At 43.4% G+C, this 26,134-nt stretch overlaps 27 non-coding genes across 27 annotated transcripts; all 27 read right to left on the bottom strand.

Moving 5' to 3' along the window:
- Positions 1-857: 857 nt before the first annotated feature.
- On the bottom strand, positions 858-930 carry trnak-cuu. The gene has a single exon. It is a non-coding gene; the product is annotated as a tRNA-Lys (tRNA).
- A 705-nt stretch (positions 931-1,635) lies between these two features.
- trnak-cuu lies at positions 1,636-1,708 on the bottom strand. The gene has a single exon. It is a non-coding gene; the product is annotated as a tRNA-Lys (tRNA).
- A 424-nt stretch (positions 1,709-2,132) lies between these two features.
- On the bottom strand, positions 2,133-2,205 carry trnak-cuu. Its single transcript has one exon. It is a non-coding gene; the product is annotated as a tRNA-Lys (tRNA).
- Positions 2,206-3,136: 931 nt separating this feature from the next.
- Positions 3,137-3,209, bottom strand: trnak-cuu. Its single transcript has one exon. It is a non-coding gene; the product is annotated as a tRNA-Lys (tRNA).
- Positions 3,210-4,135: 926 nt separating this feature from the next.
- trnak-cuu lies at positions 4,136-4,208 on the bottom strand. Its single transcript has one exon. It is a non-coding gene; the product is annotated as a tRNA-Lys (tRNA).
- Positions 4,209-4,634: 426 nt separating this feature from the next.
- trnak-cuu lies at positions 4,635-4,707 on the bottom strand. The gene has a single exon. It is a non-coding gene; the product is annotated as a tRNA-Lys (tRNA).
- A 924-nt stretch (positions 4,708-5,631) lies between these two features.
- On the bottom strand, positions 5,632-5,704 carry trnak-cuu. The gene has a single exon. It is a non-coding gene; the product is annotated as a tRNA-Lys (tRNA).
- Positions 5,705-6,128: 424 nt separating this feature from the next.
- trnak-cuu lies at positions 6,129-6,201 on the bottom strand. The gene has a single exon. It is a non-coding gene; the product is annotated as a tRNA-Lys (tRNA).
- Positions 6,202-7,121: 920 nt separating this feature from the next.
- Positions 7,122-7,194, bottom strand: trnak-cuu. The gene has a single exon. It is a non-coding gene; the product is annotated as a tRNA-Lys (tRNA).
- Positions 7,195-7,619: 425 nt separating this feature from the next.
- Positions 7,620-7,692, bottom strand: trnak-cuu. The gene has a single exon. It is a non-coding gene; the product is annotated as a tRNA-Lys (tRNA).
- Positions 7,693-8,117: 425 nt separating this feature from the next.
- trnak-cuu lies at positions 8,118-8,190 on the bottom strand. The gene has a single exon. It is a non-coding gene; the product is annotated as a tRNA-Lys (tRNA).
- Positions 8,191-8,614: 424 nt separating this feature from the next.
- trnak-cuu lies at positions 8,615-8,687 on the bottom strand. Its single transcript has one exon. It is a non-coding gene; the product is annotated as a tRNA-Lys (tRNA).
- Positions 8,688-9,112: 425 nt separating this feature from the next.
- Positions 9,113-9,185, bottom strand: trnak-cuu. The gene has a single exon. It is a non-coding gene; the product is annotated as a tRNA-Lys (tRNA).
- A 426-nt stretch (positions 9,186-9,611) lies between these two features.
- Positions 9,612-9,684, bottom strand: trnak-cuu. Its single transcript has one exon. It is a non-coding gene; the product is annotated as a tRNA-Lys (tRNA).
- Positions 9,685-10,609: 925 nt separating this feature from the next.
- trnak-cuu lies at positions 10,610-10,682 on the bottom strand. The gene has a single exon. It is a non-coding gene; the product is annotated as a tRNA-Lys (tRNA).
- A 425-nt stretch (positions 10,683-11,107) lies between these two features.
- On the bottom strand, positions 11,108-11,180 carry trnak-cuu. Its single transcript has one exon. It is a non-coding gene; the product is annotated as a tRNA-Lys (tRNA).
- A 1,205-nt stretch (positions 11,181-12,385) lies between these two features.
- Positions 12,386-12,458, bottom strand: trnak-cuu. The gene has a single exon. It is a non-coding gene; the product is annotated as a tRNA-Lys (tRNA).
- A 1,559-nt stretch (positions 12,459-14,017) lies between these two features.
- On the bottom strand, positions 14,018-14,090 carry trnak-cuu. The gene has a single exon. It is a non-coding gene; the product is annotated as a tRNA-Lys (tRNA).
- A 425-nt stretch (positions 14,091-14,515) lies between these two features.
- trnak-cuu lies at positions 14,516-14,588 on the bottom strand. The gene has a single exon. It is a non-coding gene; the product is annotated as a tRNA-Lys (tRNA).
- Positions 14,589-16,387: 1,799 nt separating this feature from the next.
- trnak-cuu lies at positions 16,388-16,460 on the bottom strand. Its single transcript has one exon. It is a non-coding gene; the product is annotated as a tRNA-Lys (tRNA).
- Positions 16,461-17,383: 923 nt separating this feature from the next.
- trnak-cuu lies at positions 17,384-17,456 on the bottom strand. The gene has a single exon. It is a non-coding gene; the product is annotated as a tRNA-Lys (tRNA).
- A 423-nt stretch (positions 17,457-17,879) lies between these two features.
- trnak-cuu lies at positions 17,880-17,952 on the bottom strand. The gene has a single exon. It is a non-coding gene; the product is annotated as a tRNA-Lys (tRNA).
- A 1,418-nt stretch (positions 17,953-19,370) lies between these two features.
- Positions 19,371-19,443, bottom strand: trnak-cuu. Its single transcript has one exon. It is a non-coding gene; the product is annotated as a tRNA-Lys (tRNA).
- A 922-nt stretch (positions 19,444-20,365) lies between these two features.
- On the bottom strand, positions 20,366-20,438 carry trnak-cuu. The gene has a single exon. It is a non-coding gene; the product is annotated as a tRNA-Lys (tRNA).
- A 2,791-nt stretch (positions 20,439-23,229) lies between these two features.
- trnak-cuu lies at positions 23,230-23,302 on the bottom strand. The gene has a single exon. It is a non-coding gene; the product is annotated as a tRNA-Lys (tRNA).
- Positions 23,303-24,723: 1,421 nt separating this feature from the next.
- trnan-guu lies at positions 24,724-24,796 on the bottom strand. Its single transcript has one exon. It is a non-coding gene; the product is annotated as a tRNA-Asn (tRNA).
- A 943-nt stretch (positions 24,797-25,739) lies between these two features.
- On the bottom strand, positions 25,740-25,812 carry trnak-cuu. Its single transcript has one exon. It is a non-coding gene; the product is annotated as a tRNA-Lys (tRNA).
- Between the last annotated feature and the right edge of the window lie 322 nt (positions 25,813-26,134).

Genomic DNA, 26,134 nt, shown 5'->3' with positions numbered 1-26,134 from the left:
CAGTGAGTGTTGTTGATGGATCCTGTGGTGCAATCTGTTAGCGTGTTGTACTTATACAGCAGTATACACTAATTCGATGCGAAGGTTATGAGTTCAAGCCCCACCAGGAGCAAGTATTCTTCTTGAAGCCTCTGCCTGTCTATTTCTATTCCGGAAAATGATAATTTATTCAATCCATTTAGGAGTACAATTCATCGGTAATAGGTATGTCATTGAGATGACAGGTCAGAGTGCAGGCAGAGATAGAATACAAATTCATAGCCTTCTGTATCACCAGCAATGCAGGGTGGCAAGCCTGCTCGAAATTCCAAGAGGATGGTTGTTTGCGAAGTGAGTTGGTGTTTTGGCAGAGAAAATAATCACCCAACGTGGGGCTCGAACCCACGACCCTGAGATTAAGAGTCTCATGCTCTACCGACTGAGCTAGCCAGGTACCTCAATAGTGAGTTTGACTTGGTTCGAATATCGTACATCCCAGTTTCTGCAAAATATGGTGATCAGTGAGTGTTGTTGATGGATCCTGTGGTGCAATCTGTTAGCGTGTTGTACTTATACAGCAGTATACAGCAATTAGATGACAAGGTTATGAGTTCAAGCCCCACCAGGAGCAAGTATTCTTCTTGAAGCCTCTGCCTGTCTATTTCTATTCCGGAAAATGATAATTTATTCAATCCATTTAGGAGTACAATTCATCGGTAATAGGTATGTCATTGAGATGACAGGTCAGAGTGCAGGCAGAGATAGAATACAAATTCATAGCCTTCTGTATCACCAGCAATGCAGGGTGGCAAGCCTGCTCAAATTCCAAGAGGATGGTTGTTTGCGAAGTGAGTTGGTGCTTCGGCAGAGAAAATAATCACCTAACGTGGGGCTCGAACCCACGACCCTGAGATTAAGAGTCTCATGCTCTACCGACTGAGCTAGCCAGGTACCTCAATAGTGAGTTTGACTTGGTTCGAATATCGTACATCCCAGTTTCTGCAAAATATGGTGATCAGTGAGTGTTGTTGATGGATCCTGTGGTGCAATCTGTTAGCGTGTTGTACTTATACAGCAGTATACACTAATTCGATGCGAAGGTTATGAGTTCAAGCCCCACCAGGAGCAAGTATTCTTCTTGAAGCCTCTGCCTGTCTATTTCTATTCCGGAAAATGATAATTTATTCAATCCATTTAGGAGTACAATTCATCGGTAATAGGGATGTCATTGAGATGACAGGTCAGAGTGCAGGCAGAGATAGAATACAAATTCATAGCCCTGATTAAGATCTCATGCGCTGACTGAGCTAGCCAGGTACCTCTATATTAATATTGTGGCAAGCCTGCGTTTCTGAAATTCCAAGGGATGTGTTGTTGATGGATCCTGTGGTGAGTTGGTGTACTTTAAAGCAGTATACAGAAAATATGAATCACCAACGTGAAGCCTCTGCCTGTCTATTTCTATTCCGGAAAATTATAATTTATTCAATACATTTAGGAGTACAATTCATCGGTAATAGGGATCCAGGTCTCAGGCAGAGATAGAATACAAATTCATAGCCTTCTGTATCACCAGCTATGCAGGGTGGCAAGCCTGCTCAAAATTCCAAGCGGATGGCTGACGAAGTGAGTTAGTGCTTCGGCAGAGAAAATAATCACCTAACGTGGGGCTCGAACCCACGACCCTGAGATTAAGAGTCTCATGCTCTACCGACTGAGCTAGCCAGGCACCCTTATAGTAATTTGACTTGGTTCGAATATCGTACATCCCAGTTTCTGCAAAATATGGTGATCAGTGAGTGTTGTTGATGGATCCTGTGGTGCAATCTGTTAGCGTGTTGTACTTATACAGCAGTATACAGTAATTCGATGCAAAGGTTATGAGTTCAAGCCCCACCAGGAGCAAGTATTCTTCTTGAAGCCTCTGCCTGTCTATTTCTATTCCGGAAAATGATAATTTATTCAATCCATTTAGGAGTACAATTCATCGGTAATAGGTATGTCATTGAGATGACAGGTGAGAGTGCAGGTAGAGATAGAATACAAATTCATAGCCTTCTGGATCACCAGCTGTGCAGGGTGGCAAGCCTGCTCGAAATTCCAAGCAGATGGTTGTTTGCGAAGTGAGTTGGTGCTTCGGCAGAGAAAATAATCACCTAACGTGGGGCTCGAACCCACGACCCTGAGATTAAGAGTCTCATGCTCTACCGACTGAGCTAGCCAGGTACCTCAATAGTGAGTTTGACTTGGTTCGAATATCGTACATCCCAGTTTCTGCAAAATATGGTGATCAGTGAGTGTTGTTGATGGATCCTGTGGTGCAATCTGTTAGCGTGTTGTACTTATACAGCAGTATACACTAATTCGATGCGAAGGTTATGAGTTCAAGCCCCACCAGGAGCAAGTATTCTTCTTGAAGCCTCTGCCTGTCTATTTCTATTCCGGAAAATGATAATTTATTCAATCCATTTAGGAGTACAATTCATCGGTAATAGGGATGTCATTGAGATGTCATTGAGATGACAGGTCAGAGTGCAGGCAGAGATAGAATACAAATTCATAGCCTTCTGTATCACCAGCAATGCAGGGTGGCAAGCCTGCTCGAAATTCCAAGAGGATGGTTGTTTGCGAAGTGAGTTGGTGTTTTGGCAGAGAAAATAATCACCCAACGTGGGGCTCGAACCCACGACCCTGAGATTAAGAGTCTCATGCTCTACCGACTGAGCTAGCCAGGTAACCAATAGTGATTTGACTTGGTTCGAATATCGTACATCCCAGTTTCTGCAAAATATGGTGATCAGTGAGTGTTGTTGATGGATCCTGTGGTGCAATCTGTTAGCGTGTTGTACTTATACAGCAGTATACACTAATTCGATGCGAAGGTTATGAGTTCAAGCCCCACCAGGAGCAAGTATTCTTCTTGAAGCCTCTGCCTGTCTATTTCTATTCCGGAAAATGATAATTTATTCAATCCATTTAGGAGTACAATTCATCGGTAATAGGATGTCATTGAGATGACAGGTCAGAGTGCAGGCAGAGATAGAATACAAATTCATAGCCTTCTGTATCACCAGCAATGCAGGGTGGCAAGCCTGCTCGAAATTCCAAGAGGATGGTTGTTTGCGAAGTGAGTTGGTGCTTTGGCAGAGAAAATAATCACCTAACGTGGGGCTCGAACCCACGACCCTGAGATTAAGAGTCTCATGCTCTACCGACTGAGCTAGCCAGGTACCTCAATAGTGAGTTTGACTTGGTTCGAATATCGTACATCCCAGTTTCTGCAAAATATGGTGATCAGTGAGTGTTGTTGATGGATCCTGTGGTGCAATCTGTTAGCGTGTTGTACTTATACAGCAGTATACACACTAATTCGATGACAAGGTTATGAGTTCAAGCCCCACCAGGAGCAAGTATTCTTCTTGAAGCCTCTGCCTGTCTATTTCTATTCCGGAAAATGATAATTTATTCAATCCATTTAGGAGTACAATTCATCGGTAATAGGTATGTCATTGAGATGACAGGTCAGAGTGCAGGCAGAGATAGAATACAAATTCATAGCCTTCTGTATCACCAGCAATGCAGGGTGGCAAGCCTGCTCGAAATTCCAAGAGGATGGTTGTTTGCGAAGTGAGTTGGTGCTTTGGCAGAGAAAATAATCACCTAACGTGGGGCTCGAACCCACGACCCTGAGATTAAGAGTCTCATGCTCTACCCGACTGAGCTAGCCAGGTACCTCAATAGTGAGTTTGACTTGGTTCGAATATCGTACATCCCAGTTTCTGCAAAATATGGTGATCAGTGAGTGTTGTTGATGGATCCTGTGGTGCAATCTGTTAGCGTGTTGTACTTATACAGCAGTATACACTAATTCGATGCGAAGGTTATGAGTTCAAGCCCCACCAGGAGCAAGTATTCTTCTTGAAGCCTCTGCCTGTCTATTTCTATTCCGGAAAATGATAATTTATTCAATCCATTTAGGAGTACAATTCATCGGTAATAGGTATGTCATTGAGATGACAGGTCAGAGTGCAGGCAGAGATAGAATACAAATTCATAGCCTTCTGTATCACCAGCAATGCAGGGTGGCAAGCCTGCTCGAAATTCCAAGAGGATGGTTGTTTGCGAAGTGAGTTGGTGTTTTGGCAGAGAAAATAATCACCTAACGTGGGGCTCGAACCCACGACCCTGAGATTAAGAGTCTCATGCTCTACCGACTGAGCTAGCCAGGTACCTCAATAGTGAGTTTGACTTGGTTCGAATATCGTACATCCCAGTTTCTGCAAAATATGGTGATCAGTGAGTGTTGTTGATGGATCCTGTGGTGCAATCTGTTAGCGTGTTGTACTTATACAGCAGTATACAGCTAATTAGATGACAAGGTTATGAGTTCAAGCCCCACCAGGAGCAAGTATTCTTCTTGAAGCCTCTGCCTGTCTATTTCTATTCCGGAAAATGATAATTTATTCAATCCATTTAGGAGTACAATTCATCGGTAATAGGTATGTCATTGAGATGACAGGTCAGAGTGCAGGCAGAGATAGAATACAAATTCATAGCCTTCTGTATCACCAGCAATGCAGGGTGGCAAGCCTGCTCGAAATTCCAAGAGGATGGTTGTTTGCGAAGTGAGTTGGTGCTTCGGCAGAGAAAATAATCACCTAACGTGGGGCTCGAACCCACGACCCTGAGATTAAGAGTCTCATGCTCTACCGACTGAGCTAGCCAGGTACCTCAATAGTGAGTTTGACTTGGTTCGAATATCGTACATCCCAGTTTCTGCAAAATATGGTGATCAGTGAGTGTTGTTGATGGATCCTGTGGTGCAATCTGTTAGCGTGTTGTACTTATACAGCAGTATACACTAATTCGATGCGAAGGTTATGAGTTCAAGCCCCACCAGGAGCAAGTATTCTTCTTGAAGCCTCTGCCTGTCTATTTCTATTCCGGAAAATGATAATTTATTCAATCCATTTAGGAGTACAATTCATCGGTAATAGGGATGTCATTGAGATGACAGGTCAGAGTGCAGGCAGAGATAGAATACAAATTCATAGCCTTCTGTATCACCAGCAATGCAGGGTGGCAAGCCTGCTCGAAATTCCAAGAGGATGGTTGTTTGCGAAGTGAGTTGGTGCTTTGGCAGAGAAAATAATCACCTAACGTGGGGCTCGAACCCACGACCCTGAGATTAAGAGTCTCATGCTCTACCCGACTGAGCTAGCCAGGTACCTCAATAGTGAGTTTGACTTGGTTCGAATATCGTACATCCCAGTTTCTGCAAAATATGGTGATCAGTGAGTGTTGTTGATGGATCCTGTGGTGCAATCTGTTAGCGTGTTGTACTTATACAGCAGTATACACTAATTCGATGCGAAGGTTATGAGTTCAAGCCCCACCAGGAGCAAGTATTCTTCTTGAAGCCTCTGCCTGTCTATTTCTATTCCGGAAAATGATAATTTATTCAATCCATTTAGGAGTACAATTCATCGGTAATAGGTATGTCATTGAGATGACAGGTCAGAGTGCAGGCAGAGATAGAATACAAATTCATAGCCTTCTGTATCACCAGCAATGCAGGGTGGCAAGCCTGCTCGAAATTCCAAGAGGATGGTTGTTTGCGAAGTGAGTTGGTGCTTTGGCAGAGAAAATAATCACCTAACGTGGGGCTCGAACCCACGACCCTGAGATTAAGAGTCTCATGCTCTACCGACTGAGCTAGCCAGGTACCTCAATAGTGAGTTTGACTTGGTTCGAATATCGTACATCCCAGTTTCTGCAAAATATGGTGATCAGTGAGTGTTGTTGATGGATCCTGTGGTGCAATCTGTTAGCGTGTTGTACTTATACAGCAGTATACAGCAATTAGATGACAAGGTTATGAGTTCAAGCCCCACCAGGAGCAAGTATTCTTCTTGAAGCCTCTGCCTGTCTATTTCTATTCCGGAAAATGATAATTTATTCAATCCATTTAGGAGTACAATTCATCGGTAATAGGTATGTCATTGAGATGACAGGTCAGAGTGCAGGCAGAGATAGAATACAAATTCATAGCCTCTGTATCACCAGCAAAGCAGGGTGTCAAGCCTGCTCGAAATTCCAAGAGGATGGTTGTTTGCGAAGTGAGTTGGTGCTTCGGCAGAGAAAATAATCACCTAACGTGGGGCTCGAACCCACGACCCTGAGATTAAGAGTCTCATGCTCTACCGACTGAGCTAGCCAGGTACCTCAATAGTGAGTTTGACTTGGTTCGAATATCGTACATCCCAGTTTCTGCAAAATATGGTGATCAGTGAGTGTTGTTGATGGATCCTGTGGTGCAATCTGTTAGCGTGTTGTACTTATACAGCAGTATACACTAATTCGATGCGAAGGTTATGAGTTCAAGCCCCACCAGGAGCAAGTATTCTTCTTGAAGCCTCTGCCTGTCTATTTCTATTCCGGAAAATGATAATTTATTCAATCCATTTAGGAGTACAATTCATCGGTAATAGGATGTCATTGAGATGACAGGTCAGAGTGCAGGCAGAGATAGAATACAAATTCATAGCCTTCTGTATCACCAGCAATGCAGGGTGGCAAGCCTGCTCGAAATTCCAAGAGGATGGTTGTTTGCGAAGTGAGTTGGTGTTTTGGCAGAGAAAATAAACACCCAACGTGGGGCTCGAACCCACGACCCTGAGATTAAGAGTCTCATGCTCTACCGACTGAGCTAGCCAGGTAACCAATAGTGATTTGACTTGGTTCGAATATCGTACATCCCAGTTTCTGCAAAATATGGTGATCAGTGAGTGTTGTTGATGGATCCTGTGGTGCAATCTGTTAGCGTGTTGTACTTATACAGCAGTATACACTAATTCGATGCGAAGGTTATGAGTTCAAGCCCCACCAGGAGCAAGTATTCTTCTTGAAGCCTCTGCCTGTCTATTTCTATTCCGGAAAATGATAATTTATTCAATCCATTTAGGAGTACAATTCATCGGTAATAGGGATGTCATTGAGATGACAGGTCAGAGTGCAGGCAGAGATAGAATACAAATTCATAGCCTTCTGTATCACCAGCAATGCAGGGTGGCAAGCCTGCTCGAAATTCCAAGAGGATGGTTGTTTGCGAAGTGAGTTGGTGCTTTGGCAGAGAAAATAATCACCTAACGTGGGGCTCGAACCCACGACCCTGAGATTAAGAGTCTCATGCTCTACCGACTGAGCTAGCCAGGTACCTCAATAGTGAGTTTGACTTGGTTCGAATATCGTACATCCCAGTTTCTGCAAAATATGGTGATCAGTGAGTGTTGTTGATGGATCCTGTGGTGCAATCTGTTAGCGTGTTGTACTTATACAGCAGTATACACTAATTCGATGCGAAGGTTATGAGTTCAAGCCCCACCAGGAGCAAGTATTCTTCTTGAAGCCTCTGCCTGTCTATTTCTATTCCGGAAAATGATAATTTATTCAATCCATTTAGGAGTACAATTCATCGGTAATAGGTATGTCATTGAGATGACAGGTCAGAGTGCAGGCAGAGATAGAATACAAATTCATAGCCTTCTGTATCACCAGCAATGCAGGGTGGCAAGCCTGCTCGAAATTCCAAGAGGATGGTTGTTTGCGAAGTGAGTTGGTGCTTTGGCAGAGAAAATAATCACCTAACGTGGGGCTCGAACCCACGACCCTGAGATTAAGAGTCTCATGCTCTACCGACTGAGCTAGCCAGGTACCTCAATAGTGAGTTTGACTTGGTTCGAATATCGTACATCCCAGTTTCTGCAAAATATGGTGATCAGTGAGTGTTGTTGATGGATCCTGTGGTGCAATCTGTTAGCGTGTTGTACTTATACAGCAGTATACACTAATTCGATGCGAAGGTTATGAGTTCAAGCCCCACCAGGAGCAAGTATTCTTCTTGAAGCCTCTGCCTGTCTATTTCTATTCCGGAAAATGATAATTTATTCAATCCATTTAGGAGTACAATTCATCGGTAATAGGGATGTCATTGAGATGACAGGTCAGAGTGCAGGCAGAGATAGAATACAAATTCATAGCCTTCTGTATCACCAGCAATGCAGGGTGGCAAGCCTGCTCGAAATTCCAAGAGGATGGTTGTTTGCGAAGTGAGTTGGTGCTTTGGCAGAGAAAATAATCACCTAACGTGGGGCTCGAACCCACGACCCTGAGATTAAGAGTCTCATGCTCTACCGACTGAGCTAGCCAGGTAACTCAATAGTGATTTGACTTGGTTCGAATATCGTACATCCCAGTTTCTGCAAAATATGGTGATCAGTGAGTGTTGTTGATGGATCCTGTGGTGCAATCTGTTAGCGTGTTGTACTTATACAGCAGTATACACTAATTCGATGCGAAGGTTATGAGTTCAAGCCCCACCAGGAGCAAGTATTCTTCTTGAAGCCTCTGCCTGTCTATTTCTATTCCGGAAAATGATAATTTATTCAATCCATTTAGGAGTACAATTCATCGGTAATAGGTATGTCATTGAGATGACAGGTCAGAGTGCAGGCAGAGATAGAATACAAATTCATAGCCTTCTGTATCACCAGCAATGCAGGGTGGCAAGCCTGCTCGAAATTCCAAGAGGATGGTTGTTTGCGAAGTGAGTTGGTGCTTTGGCAGAGAAAATAATCACCTAACGTGGGGCTCGAACCCACGACCCTGAGATTAAGAGTCTCATGCTCTACCGACTGAGCTAGCCAGGTACCTCAATAGTGAGTTTGACTTGGTTCGAATATCGTACATCCCAGTTTCTGCAAAATATGGTGATCAGTGAGTGTTGTTGATGGATCCTGTGGTGCAATCTGTTAGCGTGTTGTACTTATACAGCAGTATACACTAATTCGATGACAAGGTTATGAGTTCAAGCCCCACCAGGAGCAAGTATTCTTCTTGAAGCCTCTGCCTGTCTATTTCTATTCCGGAAAATGATAATTTATTCAATCCATTTAGGAGTACAATTCATCGGTAATAGGTATGTCATTGAGATGACAGGTCAGAGTGCAGGCAGAGATAGAATACAAATTCATAGCCTTCTGTATCACCAGCAATGCAGGGTGGCAAGCCTGCTCGAAATTCCAAGAGGATGGTTGTTTGCGAAGTGAGTTGGTGCTTTGGCAGAGAAAATAATCACCTAACGTGGGGCTCGAACCCACGACCCTGAGATTAAGAGTCTCATGCTCTACCGACTGAGCTAGCCAGGTACCTCAATAGTGAGTTTGACTTGGTTCGAATATCGTACATCCCAGTTTCTGCAAAATATGGTGATCAGTGAGTGTTGTTGATGGATCCTGTGGTGCAATCTGTTAGCGTGTTGTACTTATACAGCAGTATACAGTAATTTAGATGACAAGGTTATGAGTTCAAGCCCCACCAGGAGCAAGTATTCTTCTTGAAGCCTCTGCCTGTCTATTTCTATTCCGGAAAATGATAATTTATTCAATCCATTTAGGAGTACAATTCATCGGTAATAGGTATGTCATTGAGATGACAGGTCAGAGTGCAGGCAGAGATAGAATACAAATTCATAGCCTTCTGTATCACCAGCAATGCAGGGTGGCAAGCCTGCTCGAAATTCCAAGAGGATGGTTGTTTGCGAAGTGAGTTGGTGCTTTGGCAGAGAAAATAATCACCTAACGTGGGGCTCGAACCCACGACCCTGAGATTAAGAGTCTCATGCTCTACCGACTGAGCTAGCCAGGTACCTCAATAGTGAGTTTGACTTGGTTCGAATATCGTACATCCCAGTTTCTGCAAAATATGGTGATCAGTGAGTGTTGTTGATGGATCCTGTGGTGCAATCTGTTAGCGTGTTGTACTTATACAGCAGTATACACTAATTCGATGGACAAGGTTATGAGTTCAAGCCCCACCAGGAGCAAGTATTCTTCTTGAAGCCTCTGCCTGTCTATTTCTATTCCGGAAAATGATAATTTATTCAATCCATTTAGGAGTACAATTCATCGGTAATAGGTATGTCATTGAGATGACAGGTCAGAGTGCAGGCAGAGATAGAATACAAATTCATAGCCTTCTGTATCACCAGCAATGCAGGGTGGCAAGCCTGCTCGAAATTCCAAGAGGATGGTTGTTTGCGAAGTGAGTTGGTGTTTTGGCAGAGAAAATAAACACCCAACGTGGGGCTCGAACCCACGACCCTGAGATTAAGAGTCTCATGCTCTACCGACTGAGCTAGCCAGGTACCTCAATAGTGAGTTTGACTTGGTTCGAATATCGTACATCCCAGTTTCTGCAAAATATGGTGATCAGTGAGTGTTGTTGATGGATCCTGTGGTGCAATCTGTTAGCGTGTTGTACTTATACAGCAGTATACAGCTAATTAGATGACAAGGTTATGAGTTCAAGCCCCACCAGGAGCAAGTATTCTTCTTGAAGCCTCTGCCTGTCTATTTCTATTCCGGAAAATGATAATTTATTCAATCCATTTAGGAGTACAATTCATCGGTAATAGGTATGTCATTGAGATGACAGGTCAGAGTGCAGGCAGAGATAGAATACAAATTCATAGCCTTCTGTATCACCAGCAATGCAGGGTGGCAAGCCTGCTCGAAATTCCAAGAGGATGGTTGTTTGCGAAGTGAGTTGGTGCTTCGGCAGAGAAAATAATCACCTAACGTGGGGCTCGAACCCACGACCCTGAGATTAAGAGTCTCATGCTCTACCGACTGAGCTAGCCAGGTACCTCAATAGTGAGTTTGACTTGGTTCGAATATCGTACATCCCAGTTTCTGCAAAATATGGTGATCAGTGAGTGTTGTTGATGGATCCTGTGGTGCAATCTGTTAGCGTGTTGTACTTATACAGCAGTATACAGTAATTCGATGCAAAGGTTATGAGTTCAAGCCCCACCAGGAGCAAGTATTCTTCTTGAAGCCTCTGCCTGTCTATTTCTATTCCGGAAAATGATAATTTATTCAATCCATTTAGGAGTACAATTCATCGGTAATAGGTATGTCATTGAGATGACAGGTCAGAGTGCAGGCAGAGATAGAATACAAATTCATAGCCTTCTGTATCACCAGCAATGCAGGGTGGCAAGCCTGCTCGAAATTCCAAGAGGATGGTTGTTTGCGAAGTGAGTTGGTGCTTTGGCAGAGAAAATAATCACCTAACGTGGGGCTCGAACCCACGACCCTGAGATTAAGAGTCTCATGCTCTACCGACTGAGCTAGCCAGGTACCTCAATAGTGAGTTTGACTTGGTTCGAATATCGTACATCCCAGTTTCTGCAAAATATGGTGATCAGTGAGTGTTGTTGATGGATCCTGTGGTGCAATCTGTTAGCGTGTTGTACTTATACAGCAGTATACAGCTAATTAGAGGACAAGGTTATGAGTTCAAGCCCCACCAGGAGCAAGTATTCTTCTTGAAGCCTCTGCCTGTCTATTTCTATTCCGGAAAATGATAATTTATTCAATCCATTTAGGAGTACAATTCATCGGTAATAGGTATGTCATTGAGATGACAGGTCAGAGTGCAGGCAGAGATAGAATACAAATTCATAGCTTCTGTATCACCAGCAATAGCAGGTACCTCTATATTAATATTGACTTGGTCGAATAATACAGCCACGTTTCTGCCAAATATGGGGTTAAGAGTGTTGTTGATGGATCCTGTGGTGCATTCTGTTACCGTGACTTGTAAAGCAGTATACAGCAATTTGATGCGAAGGTTATGAGTTGTATTCTACTTGAAGCCTCTGCCTGTCTATTTCTATTCCGGAAAATTATAATTTATTCAATACATTTAGGGTACAATTCAGTAATAGGGAAAGATGAAGGTCAGTTCAGGCAGAGATAGAATACAAATTCATAGCCTTCTGTATCACCAGCTATGCAGGGTGGCAAGCCTGCTCAAAATTAAGCGGATGGCTGTTTCGAAGTGAGTCAGTGCTTCGGCAGAGAAAATAATCACCTAACGTGGGCTAGACCCTGAGATTAAGAGTCTCATGCTCTACCAACTGAGCTGCCAGTTTGACTTGGTTCGAATATCGTACATCCCAGTTTCTGCAAAATATGGTGATCAGTGAGTGTTGTTGATGTATCCTGTGGTGCAATCTGTTAGCGTGTTGTACTTATACAGCAGTATACAGTAATTCGATGCAAAGGTTATGAGTTCAAGCCCCACCAGGAGCAAGTATTCTTCTTGAAGCCTCTGCCTGTCTATTTCTATTCCGGAAAATGATAATTTATTCAATCCATTTAGGAGTACAATTCATCGGTAATAGGTATGTCATTGAGATGACAGGTCAGAGTGCAGGCAGAGATAGAATACAAATTCATAGCCTTCTGTATCACCAGCAAAGCAGGGTGGCAAGCCTGCTCGAAATTCCAAGAGGATGGTTGTTTGCGAAGTGAGTTGGTGCTTCGGCAGAGAAAATAATCACCTAACGTGGGGCTCGAACCCACGACCCTGAGATTAAGAGTCTCATGCTCTACCGACTGAGCTAGCCAGGTACCTCAATAGTGAGTTTGACTTGGTTCGAATATCGTACATCCCAGTTTCTGCAAAATATGGTGATCAGTGAGTGTTGTTGATGGATCCTGTGGTGCAATCTGTTAGCGTGTTGTACTTATACAGCAGTATACACTAATTCGATGCGAAGGTTATGAGTTCAAGCCCCACCAGGAGCAAGTATTCTTCTTGAAGCCTCTGCCTGTCTATTTCTATTCCGGAAAATGATAATTTATTCAATCCATTTAGGAGTACAATTCATCGGTAATAGGGATGTCATTGAGATGACAGGTCAGAGTGCAGGCAGAGATAGAATACAAATTCATAGCCTTCTGTATCACCAGCAATGCAGGGTGGCAAGCCTGCTCGAAATTCCAAGAGGATGGTTGTTTGCGAAGTGAGTTGGTGTTTTGGCAGAGAAAATAAACACCCAACGTGGGGCTCGAACCCACGACCCTGAGATTAAGAGTCTCATGCTCTACCGACTGAGCTAGCCAGGTAACTCAGTAGTGATTTGACTTGGTTCGAATATCGTACATCCCAGTTTCTGCAAAATATGGTGATCAGTGAGTGTTGTTGATGGATCCTGTGGTGCAATCTGTTAGCGTGTTGTACTTATACGCAGTATACACTAATTCGATGCGAAGGTTATGAGTTCAAGCCCCACCAGGAGCAAGTATTCTTCTTGAAGCCTCTGCCTGTCTATTTCTATTCCGGAAAATGATAATTTATTCAATCCATTTAGGAGTACAATTCATCGGTAATAGGGTATGTCATTGAGATGACAGGTCAGAGTGCAGGCAGAGATAGAATACAAATTCATAGCCTTCTGTATCACCAGCAATGCAGGGTGGCAAGCCTGCTCAAAATTCCAAGATGGATGTGGTGCATTCTGTTACCGTGTTGTACTTATACAGAAAGTATAAGCAATTGACAAGTTTGAGTTCAAGCCCCACCAGGAGCAAGTATTCTTCTTGAAGCCTCTGCCTGTCTATTTCTAGAAAATGATAATTTATCAATCCATTTAGGAGTACAATTCATCGGTAATAGGTATGTCATTGAGATGACAGGTCAGAGTGCAGGCAGAGAGAATAAAGTCTCATAAGAGTCTCTGCGCTACCGACTGAGCTAGCCAGGTACCTCTATATTAATATTGACTTGGTCCGAATATCATACAGCCAGTTTCTGCCAAATATGGGGTTATGTGAGTGTTGTTGATGGATCCTGTGGTGCATTCTGTTACCGTGTTGTACTTGTAAAGCAGTATACAGCAATTGATGCGAAGGTTATGAGTTCAAGCCCCACCAGGAGCAAGTATTCTTCTTGAAGCCTCTGCCTGTCTATTTCTATTCCGGAAAATTATAATTTATTCAATCCATTTAGGAGTACAATTCATCGGTAATAGGGATATCATTGAGATGACAGATCAGAGTTCAGGCAGAGATAGAATACAAATTCATAGCCTTCTGTATCACCAGCTATGCAGGGTGGCAAGCCTGCTCAAAATTCCAAGCGGATGGCTGTTTACGAAGTGAGTTAGTGCTTCGGCAGAGAAAATAATCACCTAACGTGGGGCTCGAACCCACGACCCTGAGATTAAGAGTCTCATGCTCTACCGACTGAGCTAGCCAGGCACCTTTATGGTAATATTGACTTGGTTCGAATATCGTACATCCCAGTTTCTGCAAAATATGGTGATCAGTGAGTGTTGTTGATGGATCCTGTGGTGCAATCTGTTCGCGTGTTGTACTTATACAGCAGTATACAGTAATTCGATGCAAAGGTTATGAGTTCAAGCCCCACCAGGAGCAAGTATTCTTCTTGAAGCCTCTGCCTGTCTATTTCTATTCCGGAAAATGATAATTTATTCAATCCATTTAGGAGTACAATTCATCGGTAATAGGTATGTCATTGAGATGACAGGTCAGAGTGCAGGCAGAGATAGAATACAAATTCATAGCCTTCTGTATCACCAGCAATGCAGGGTGGCAAGCCTGCTCGAAATTCCAAGAGGATGGTTGTTTGCGAAGTGAGTTGGTGCTTCGGCAGAGAAAATAATCACCTAACGTGGGGCTCGAACCCACGACCCTGAGATTAAGAGTCTCATGCTCTACCGACTGAGCTAGCCAGGTACCTCAATAGTGAGTTTGACTTGGTTCGAATATCGTACATCCCAGTTTCTGCAAAATATGGTGATCAGTGAGTGTTGTTGATGGATCCTGTGGTGCAATCTGTTAGCGTGTTGTACTTATACAGCAGTATACACTAATTCGATGCGAAGGTTATGAGTTCAAGCCCCACCAGGAGCAAGTATTCTTCTTGAAGCCTCTGCCTGTCTATTTCTATTCCGGAAAATGATAATTTATTCAATCCATTTAGGAGTACAATTCATCGGTAATAGGTATGTCATTGAGATGACAGGTCAGAGTGCAGGCAGAGATAGAATACAAATTCATAGCCTTCTGTATCACCAGCAATGCAGGTGGCAAGCCTGCTCGAAATTCCAAGAGGATGGTTGTTTGCGAAGTGAGTTGGTGTTTTGGCAGAGAAAATAAACACCCAACGTGGGGCTCGAACCCACGACCCTGAGATTAAGAGTCTCATGCTCTACCGACTGAGCTAGCCAGGTACCTCAATAGTGAGTTTGACTTGGTTCGAATATCGTACATCCCAGTTTCTGCAAAATATGGTGATCAGTGAGTGTTGTTGATGGATCCTGTGGTGCAATCTGTTAGCGTGTTGTACTTATACAGCAGTATACACTAATTCGATGCGAAGGTTATGAGTTCAAGCCCCACCAGGAGCAAGTATTCTTCTTGAAGCCTCTGCCTGTCTATTTCTATTCCGGAAAATGATAATTTATTCAATCCATTTAGGAGTACAATTCATCGGTAATAGGGATGTCATTGAGATGACAGGTCAGAGTGCAGGCAGAGATAGAATACAAATTCATAGCCTTCTGTATCACCAGCAATGCAGGGTGGCAAGCCTGCTCGAAATTCCAAGAGGATGGTTGTTTGCGAAGTGAGTTGGTGTTTTGGCAGAGAAAATAAACACCCAACGTGGGGCTCGAACCCACGACCCTGAGATTAAGAGTCTCATGCTCTACCGACTGAGCTAGCCAGGTAACTCAATAGTGATTTGACTTGGTTCGAATATCGTACATCCCAGTTTCTGCAAAATATGGTGATCAGTGAGTGTTGTTGATGGATCCTGTGGTGCAATCTGTTAGCGTGTTGTACTTATACAGCAGTATACACTAATTCGATGCGAAGGTTATGAGTTCAAGCCCCACCAGGAGCAAGTATTCTTCTTGAAGCCTCTGCCTGTCTATTTCTATTCCGGAAAATGATAATTTATTCAATCCATTTAGGAGTACAATTCATCGGTAATAGGGATGTCATTGAGATGACAGGTCAGAGTGCAGGCAGAGATAGAATACAAATTCATAGCCTCGAACCCACGACCCTGAGATTAAGAGTCTCATGCGCTACCGACTGAGCTAGCCAGGTACCTCATTATTAATATTGACTTGGTCCGAATATCATACAGCCACGTTTCTGCCAAATATGGGGTTATGTGAGAGTGTTGTTGATGGATCCTGTGGTGCATTCTGTTACCGTGTTGTACTTGTAAAGCAGTATACAGCAAGAAGGTTATGAGTTCAAGCCCCACCAGGAGCAAGTATTCTTCTTGAAGCCTCTGCCTGTCTATTTCTATTCCGGAAAATTATAATTTATTCAATACATTTAGGAGTACAATTCATCGGTAATAGGGATATCATTGAGATGACAGATCAGAGTTCAGGCAGAGATAGAATACAAATTCATAGCCTTCTGTATCACCAGCTATGCAGGGTGGCAAGCCTGCTCAAAATTCCAAGCGGATGGCTGTTTACGAAGTGAGTTAGTGCTTCGGCAGAGAAAATAATCACCTAACGTGGGGCTCGAACCCACGACCCTGAGATTAAGAGTCTCATGCTCTACCGACTGAGCTAGCCAGGCACCTTTATGGTAATATTGACTTGGTTCGAATATCGTACATCGTAGTTTCTGCAAAATATGGTGATCAGTGAGCGTTGTTGATGGATCCTGTGGTGCAATCTGTTCGCGTGTTGTACTTATACAGTAGTATACAGCAATTCGATGCGAAGGTTATGAGTTCAAACCCCACCAGGAGCAAATAGTCTTCTTGAAGCCCCTGCCTGTCTATTTCTTGTCCGGAAAATGATAATGTATTCAATCCATTTACGAGTACAATTGATCGGTAATAGGGATGTCATTGAGATGACAGGTCAGAGTGCAGGCAGAGATAGAATACAATTTCATAGCCTTCTGTATCACCAGCTATGCAGGGTGGCAAGCCTGCTTGAAATTCCAAGCGGATGGCTGTTTGCGAAGTGAGTTGGTTCTTCGGCAGAGAAAATAATCACCTAACGTGGGTCTCGAACCCACGACCCTGAGATTAAGAGTCTCATGCTCTACCGACTGAGCTAGCCAGGTACCTCTATAGTAATATTGACTTGGTTCGAATATCGTACATCCCAGTTTCTGCAAAATATGGTGATCAGTGAGTGTTGTTGATGGATCCTGTGGTGCAATCTGTTAGCGTGTTGTACTTATACAGCAGTATACAGCAATTAGAGGACAAGGTTATGAGTTCAAGCCCCACCAGGAGCAAGTATTCTTCTTGAAGCCTCTGCCTGTCTATTTCTATTCCGGAAAATGATAATTTATTCAATCCATTTAGGAGTACAATTCATCGGTAATAGGTATGTCATTGAGATGACAGGTCAGAGTGCAGGCAGAGATAGAATACAAATTCATAGCCTTCTGTATCACCAGCAATGCAGGGTGGCAAGCCTGCTCGAAATTCCAAGAGGATGGTTGTTTGCGAAGTGAGTTGGTGCTTTGGCAGAGAAAATAATCACCTAACGTGGGGCTCGAACCCACGACCCTGAGATTAAGAGTCTCATGCTCTACCGACTGAGCTAGCCAGGTACCTCAATAGTGAGTTTGACTTGGTTCGAATATCGTACATCCCAGTTTCTGCAAAATATGGTGATCAGTGAGTGTTGTTGATGGATCCTGTGGTGCAATCTGTTAGCGTGTTGTACTTATACAGCAGTATACAGTAATTGATGCGAAGGTTATGAGTTCAAGCCCCACCAGGAGCAAGTATTCTTCTTGAAGCCTCTGCCTGTCTATTTCTATTCCGGAAAATGATAATTTATTCAATCCATTTAGGAGTACAATTCATCGGTAATAGGTATGTCATTGAGATGACAGGTCAGAGTGCAGGCAGAGATAGAATACAAATTCATAGCCTTCTGTATCACCAGCAATGCAGGGTGGCAAGCCTGCTCGAAATTCCAAGAGGATGGTTGTTTGCGAAGTGAGTTGGTTCTTGGCAGAGAAAATAATCACCTAACGTGGGGCTCGAACCCACGACCCTGAGATTAAGAGTCTCATGCTCTACCAACTGAGCTAGCCAGGTACCTCAATAGTGAGTTTGACTTGGTTCGAATATCGTACATCCCAGTTTCTGCAAAATATGGTGATCAGTGAGTGTTGTTGATGGATCCTGTGGTGCAATCTGTTAGCGTGTTGTACTTATACAGCAGTATACACTAATTCGATGCGAAGGTTATGAGTTCAAGCCCCACCAGGAGCAAGTATTCTTCTTGAAGCCTCTGCCTGTCTATTTCTATTCCGGAAAATGATAATTTATTCAATCCATTTAGGAGTACAATTCATCGGTAATAGGGATGTCATTGAGATGACAGGTCAGAGTGCAGGCAGAGATAGAATACAAATTCATAGCCTTCTGTATCACCAGCAATGCAGGGTGGCAAGCCTGCTCGAAATTCCAAGAGGATGGTTGTTTGCGAAGTGAGTTGGTGTTTTGGCAGAGAAAATAAACACCAACGTGGGGCTCGAACCCACGACCCTGAGATTAAGAGTCTCATGCTCTACCGACTGAGCTAGCCAGGTACCTCAATAGTGAGTTTGACTTGGTTCGAATATCGTACATCCCAGTTTCTGCAAAATATGGTGATCAGTGAGTGTTGTTGATGGATCCTGTGGTGCAATCTGTTAGCGTGTTGTACTTATACAGCAGTATACAGCAATTAGAGGACAAGGTTATGAGTTCAAGCCCCACCAGGAGCAAGTATTCTTCTTGAAGCCTCTGCCTGTCTATTTCTATTCCGGAAAATGATAATTTATTCAATCCATTTAGGAGTACAATTCATCGGTAATAGGTATGTCATTGAGATGACAGGTCAGAGTGCAGGCAGAGATAGAATACAAATTCATAGCCTTCTGTATCACCAGCAATGCAGGGTGGCAAGCCTGCTCGAAATTCCAAGAGGATGGTTGTTTGCGAAGTGAGTTGGTTTTGGCAGAGAAAATAAACACCCAACGTGGGGCTCGAACCCACGACCCTGAGATTAAGAGTCTCATGCTCTACCGACTGAGCTAGCCAGGTACCTCAATAGTGAGTTTGACTTGGTTCGAATATCGTACATCCCAGTTTCTGCAAAATATGGTGATCAGTGAGTGTTGTTGATGGATCCTGTGGTGCAATCTGTTAGCGTGTTGTACTTATACAGCAGTATACAGCAATTAGAGGACAAGGTTATGAGTTCAAGCCCCACCAGGAGCAAGTATTCTTCTTGAAGCCTCTGCCTGTCTATTTCTATTCCGGAAAATGATAATTTATTCAATCCATTTAGGAGTACAATTCATCGGTAATAGGTATGTCATTGAGATGACAGGTCAGAGTGCAGGCAGAGATAGAATACAAATTCATAGCCTGCTGTATCACCAGCAAAGCAGGGTGTCAAGCCTGCTCGAAATTCCAAGAGGATGGTTGTTTGCGAATTGAGTTGGTGCTTCGGCAGAGAAAATAATCACCTAACGTGGGGCTCGAACCCACGACCCTGAGATTAAGAGTCTCATGCTCTACCGACTGAGCTAGCCAGGTACCTCAATAGTGAGTTTGACTTTGTTCGAATATCGTACATCCCAGTTTCTGCAAAATATGGTGATCAGTGAGTGTTGTTGATGGATCCTGTGGTGCAATCTGTTAGCGTGTTGTACTTATACAGCAGTATACACTAATTCGATGCGAAGGTTATGAGTTCAAACCCCACCAGGAGCAAGTATTCTTCTTGAAGCCTCTGCCTGTCTATTTCTATTCCGGAAAATGATAATTTATTCAATCCATTTAGGAGTACAATTCATCGGTAATAGGGATGTCATTGAGATGACAGGTCAGAGTGCAGGCAGAGATAGAATACAAATTCATAGCCTTCTGTATCACCAGCAATGCAGGGTGGCAAGCCTGCTCGAAATTCCAAGAGGATGGTTGTTTGCGAAGTGAGTTGGTGTTTTGGCAGAGAAAATAAACACCCAACGTGGGGCTCGAACCCACGACCCTGAGATTAAGAGTCTCATGCTCTACCGACTGAGCTAGCCAGGTAACCAGTAGTGATTGTGACTTGGTTCGAATATCGTACATCCCAGTTTCTGCAAAATATGGTGATCAGTGAGTGTTGTTGATGGATCCTGTGGTGCAATCTGTTAGCGTGTTGTACTTATACAGCAGTATACACTAATTCGATGCGAAGGTTATGAGTTCAAGCCCCACCAGGAGCAAGTATTCTTCTTGAAGCCTCTGCCTGTCTATTTCTATTCCGGAAAATGATAATTTATTCAATCCATTTAGGAGTACAATTCATCGGTAATAGGGATGTCATTGAGATGACAGGTCAGAGTGCAGGCAGAGATAGAATACAAATTCATAGCCTTCTGTATCACCAGCAATGCAGGGTGGCAAGCCTGCTCGAAATTCCAAGAGGATGGTTGTTTGCGAAGTGAGTTGGTGCTTTGGCAGAGAAAATAATCACCTAACGTGGGGCTCGAACCCACGACCCTGAGATTAAGAGTCTCATGCTCTACCGACTGAGCTAGCCAGGTACCTCAATAGTGAGTTTGACTTGGTTCGAATATCGTACATCCCAGTTTCTGCAAAATATGGTGATCAGTGAGTGTTGTTGATGGATCCTGTGGTGCAATCTGTTAGCGTGTTGTACTTATACAGCAGTATACAGCAATTAGATGACAAGGTTATGAGTTCAAGCCCCACCAGGAGCAAGTATTCTTCTTGAAGCCTCTGCCTGTCTATTTCTATTCCGGAAAATGATAATTTATTCAATCCATTTAGGAGTACAATTCATCGGTAATAGGTATGTCATTGAGATGACAGGTCAGAGTGCAGGCAGAGATAGAATACAAATTCATAGCCTTCTGTATCACCAGCAATGCAGGGTGGCAAGCCTGCTCGAAATTCCAAGAGGATGGTTGTTTGCGAAGTGAGTTGGTGTTTTGGCAGAGAAAATAAACACCCAACGTGGGGCTCGAACCCACGACCCTGAGATTAAGAGTCTCATGCTCTACCGACTGAGCTAGCCAGGTACCTCAATAGTGAGTTTGACTTGGTTCGAATATCGTACATCCCAGTTTCTGCAAAATATGGTGATCAGTGAGTGTTGTTGATGGATCCTGTGGTGCAATCTGTTAGCGTGTTGTACTTATACAGCAGTATACACTAATTCGATGCGAAGGTTATGAGTTCAAGCCCCACCAGGAGCAAGTATTCTTCTTGAAGCCTCTGCCTGTCTATTTCTATTCCGGAAAATGATAATTTATTCAATCCATTTAGGAGTACAATTCATCGGTAATAGGGATGTCATTGAGATGACAGGTCAGAGTGCAGGCAGAGATAGAATACAAATTCATAGCCTTCTGTATCACCAGCAATGCAGGGTGGCAAGCCTGCTCGAAATTCCAAGAGGATGGTTGTTTGCGAAGTGAGTTGGTGTTTTGGCAGAGAAAATAAACACCCAACGTGGGGCTCGAACCCACGACCCTGAGATTAAGAGTCTCATGCTCTACCGACTGAGCTAGCCAGGTAACCAGTAGTGATTTGACTTGGTTCGAATATCGTACATCCCAGTTTCTGCAAAATATGGTGATCAGTGAGTGTTGTTGATGGATCCTGTGGTGCAATCTGTTAGCGTGTTGTACTTATACAGCAGTATACACTAATTCGATGCGAAGGTTATGAGTTCAAGCCCCACCAGGAGCAAGTATTCTTCTTGAAGCCTCTGCCTGTCTATTTCTATTCCGGAAAATGATAATTTATTCAATCCATTTAGGAGTACAATTCATCGGTAATAGGTATGTCATTGAGATGACAGGTCAGAGTGCAGGCAGAGATAGAATACAAATTCATAGCCTTCTGTATCACCAGCAATGCAGGGTGGCAAGCCTGCTCGAAATTCCAAGAGGATGGTTGTTTGCGAAGTGAGTTGGTGTTTTGGCAGAGAAAATAAACACCCAACGTGGGGCTCGAACCCACGACCCTGAGATTAAGAGTCTCATGCTCTACCGACTGAGCTAGCCAGGTACCTCAATAGTGAGTTTGACTTGGTTCGAATATCGTACATCCCAGTTTCTGCAAAATATGGTGATCAGTGAGTGTTGTTGATGGATCCTGTGGTGCAATCTGTTAGCGTGTTGTACTTATACAGCAGTATACAGCAATTAGAGGACAAGGTTATGAGTTCAAGCCCCACCAGGAGCAAGTATTCTTCTTGAAGCCTCTGCCTGTCTATTTCTATTCCGGAAAATGATAATTTATTCAATCCATTTAGGAGTACAATTCATCGGTAATAGGTATGTCATTGAGATGACAGGTCAGAGTGCAGGCAGAGATAGAATACAAATTCATAGCCTTCTGTATCACCAGCAAAGCAGGGTGGCAAGCCTGCTCGAAATTCCAAGAGGATGGTTGTTTGCGAAGTGAGTTGGTGCTTCGGCAGAGAAAATAATCACCTAACATGGGGCTCGAACCCACGACCCTGAGATTAAGAGTCTCATGCTCTACCGACTGAGCTAGCCAGGTACCTCAATAGTGAGTTTGACTTGGTTCGAATATCGTACATCCCAGTTTCTGCAAAATATGGTGATCAGTGAGTGTTGTTGATGGATCCTGTGGTGCAATCTGTTAGCGTGTTGTACTTATACAGCAGTATACACTAATTCGATGCGAAGGTTATGAGTTCAAGCCCCACCAGGAGCAAGTATTCTTCTTGAAGCCTCTGCCTGTCTATTTCTATTCCGGAAAATGATAATTTATTCAATCCATTTAGGAGTACAATTCATCGGTAATAGGGATGTCATTGAGATGACAGGTCAGAGTGCAGGCAGAGATAGAATACAAATTCATAGCCTCTGAATCACCAGCAAGAGTCTCATGGCTACCGACTGAGCTAGCCAGGTACCTCTATATTAATATTGACTTGGTCGAATATTACAGCCACGTTTCTGCCAAATATGGGGTTATGTGAGAGTGTTGTTGATGGATCCTGTGGTGCATTCTGTTACCGTGTTGTACTTGTAAAGCAGTATACAGCAATTCGATGCGAAGGTTATGAGTTCAAGCCCCACCAGGAGCAAGTATTCTACTTGAAGCCTCTGCCTGTCTATTTCTATTCCGGAAAATTATAATTTATTCAATACATTTAGGAGTACAATTCATCGGTAATAGGGATATCATTGAGATGACAGGTCAGAGTTCAGGCAGAGATAGAATACAAATTCATAGCCTTCTGTATCACCAGCTATGCAGGGTGGCAAGCCTGCTCAAAATTCCAAGCGGATGGCTGTTTACGAAGTGAGTTAGTGCTTCGGCAGAGAAAATAATCACCTAACGTGGGGCTCGAACCCACGACCCTGAGATTAAGAGTCTCATGCTCTACCGACTGAGCTAGCCAGGCACCTTTATAGTGAATTTGACTTGGTTCGAATATCGTACATCCCAGTTTCTGCAAAATATGGTGATCAGTGAGTGTTGTTGATGGATCCTGTGGTGCAATCTGTTCGCGTGTTGTACTTATACAGCAGTATACAGCAATTAGAGGACAAGGTTATGAGTTCAAGCCCCACCAGGAGCAAGTATTCTTCTTGAAGCCTCTGCCTGTCTATTTCTATTCCGGAAAATGATAATTTATTCAATCCATTTAGGAGTACAATTCATCGGTAATAGGGATGTCATTGAGATGACAGGTCAGAGTGCAGGCAGAGATAGAATACAAATTCATAGCCTTCTGTATCACCAGCAATGCAGGGTGGCAAGCCTGCTCGAAATTCCAAGAGGATGGTTGTTTGCGAAGTGAGTTGGTGTTTTGGCAGAGAAAATAATCACCTAACGTGGGGCTCAAACCCACGACCCTGAGATTAAGAGTCTCATGCTCTACCGACTGATTTAGCCAGGTACCTTATAGTGAGTTTGACTTGGTTCGAATATCATACAGCCCAGTTTCTGCAAAATTTGGTGATTATGTGAGTGTTGTTGATGGATCCTGTGGTGCATTCTGTTACCGTGTTGTACTTATAAAGCAGTATACAGCAATTCGATGCGAAGGTTATGAGTTCAAGCCCCACCAGGAGCAAGTATTCTTCTTGAAGCCTCTGCCTGTCTATTTCTATTCCGGAAAATGATAATTTATTCAATCCATTTAGGAGTACAATTCATCGGTAATAGGGATGTCATTGAGATGACAGGTCAGAGTGCAGGCAGAGATAGAATACAAATTCATAGCCTTCTGTATCACCAGCAATGCAGGGTGGCAAGCCTGCTCGAAATTCCAAGAGGATGGTTGTTTGCGAAGTGAGTTGGTGCTTCGGCAGAGAAAATAATCACCTAACGTGGGGCTCAAACCCACGACCCTGAGATTAAGAGTCTCATGCTCTACCGACTGAGCTAGCCAGGTACCTCAATAGTGAGTTTGACTTGGTTCGAATATCGTACATTCCAGTTTCTGCAAAATATGGTGATCAGTGAGTGTTGTTGATGGATCCTGTGGTGCAATCTGTTAGCGTGTTGTACTTATACAGCAGTATACACTAATTCGATGCGAAGGTTATGAGTTCAAGCCCCACCAGGAGCAAGTATTCTTCTTGAAGCCTCTGCCTGTCTATTTCTATTCCGGAAAATGATAATTTATTCAATCCATTTAGGAGTACAATTCATCGGTAATAGGTATGTCATTGAGATGACAGGTCAGAGTGCAGGCAGAGATAGAATACAAATTCATAGCCTGCTGTATCACCAGCAAAGCAGGGTGTCAAGCCTGCTCGAAATTCCAAGAGGATGGTTGTTTGCGAATTGAGTTGGTGCTTCGGCAGAGAAAATAATCACCTAACGTGGGGCTCGAACCCACGACCCTGAGATTAACAGTCTCATGCTCTACAGACTGAGCTAGCCAGGTACCTCAATAGTGAGTTTGACTTTGTTCGAATATCGTACATCCCAGTTTCTGCAAAATATGGTGATCAGTGAGTGTTGTTGATGGATTCTGTGGTGCAATCTGTTAGCGTGTTGTACTTATATAGCAGTATACACTAATTCGATTCGAAGGTTATGAGTTCAAGCCCCACCAGGAGCAAGTATTCTTCTTGAAGCCTCTGCCTGTCTATTTCTATTCCGGAAAATGATAATTTATTCAATCCATTTAGGAGTACAATTCATCGGTAATAGGGATGTCATTGAGATGACAGGTCAGAGTGCAGGCAGAGATAGAATACAAATTCATAGCCTTCTGTATCACCAGCAATGCAGGGTGGCAAGCCTGCTCGAAATTCCAAGAGGATGGTTGTTTGCGAAGTGAGTTGGTGCTTTGGCAGAGAAAATAAACACCCAACGTGGGGCTCACGAACCCAAGACCCTGAGATTAAGAGTCTCATGCTCTACCGACTGAGCTAGCCAGGTAACCATTAGTGATTTTGACTTGGTTCGAATATCGTACATCCCAGTTTCTGCAAAATATGGTGATCAGTGAGTGTTGTTGATGGATCCTGTGGTGCAATCTGCAAACCATTGCTGGTGATACTAGCGTGTTGTACTTATACAGCAGTATACACTAATTCGATGTGAAGGTTATGAGTTCAAGCCCCACCAGGAGCAAGTATTCTTCTTGAAGCCTCTGCCTGTCTATTTCTATTCCGGAAAATGATAATTTATTCAATCCATTTAGGAGTACAATTCATCGGTAATAGGGATGTCATTGAGATGACAGGTCAGAGTGCAGGCAGAGATAGAATACAAATTCATAGCCTGCTGTATCACCAGCAAAGCAGGGTGTCAAGCCTGCTCGAAATTCCAAGAGGATGGTTGTTTGCGAAGTGAGTTGGTGCTTCGGCAGAGAAAATAATCACCTAACGTGGGGCTCGAACCCACGACCCTGAGATTAAGAGTCTCATGCTCTACCGACTGAGCTAGCCAGGTAACTATTAGTGATTATGACTTGGTTCGAATATCGTACATCCCAGTTTCTGCAAAATATGGTGATCAGTGAGTGTTGTTGATGGATCCTGTGGTGCAATCTGTTAGCGTGTTGTACTTATACAGCAGTATACACTAATTCAATGCGAAGGTTATGAGTTCAAGCCCCACCAGGATCAAGTATTCTTCTTGAAGCCTCTGCCTGTCTATTTCTATTCCGGAAAATGATAATTTATAAAATCCATTTAGGAGTACAATTCATCAGGTAATAGGGATGTCATTGAGATGACAGGTCAGAGTGCAGGCAGAGATAGAATACAAATTC

This window comes from Oncorhynchus gorbuscha, unplaced genomic scaffold, assembly GCF_021184085.1.
Source record: "Oncorhynchus gorbuscha isolate QuinsamMale2020 ecotype Even-year unplaced genomic scaffold, OgorEven_v1.0 Un_scaffold_1482, whole genome shotgun sequence".
Classification (NCBI taxonomy): domain Eukaryota; kingdom Metazoa; phylum Chordata; class Actinopteri; order Salmoniformes; family Salmonidae; genus Oncorhynchus; species Oncorhynchus gorbuscha.
This window is presented reverse-complemented; position numbering and strand designations above follow the sequence as displayed.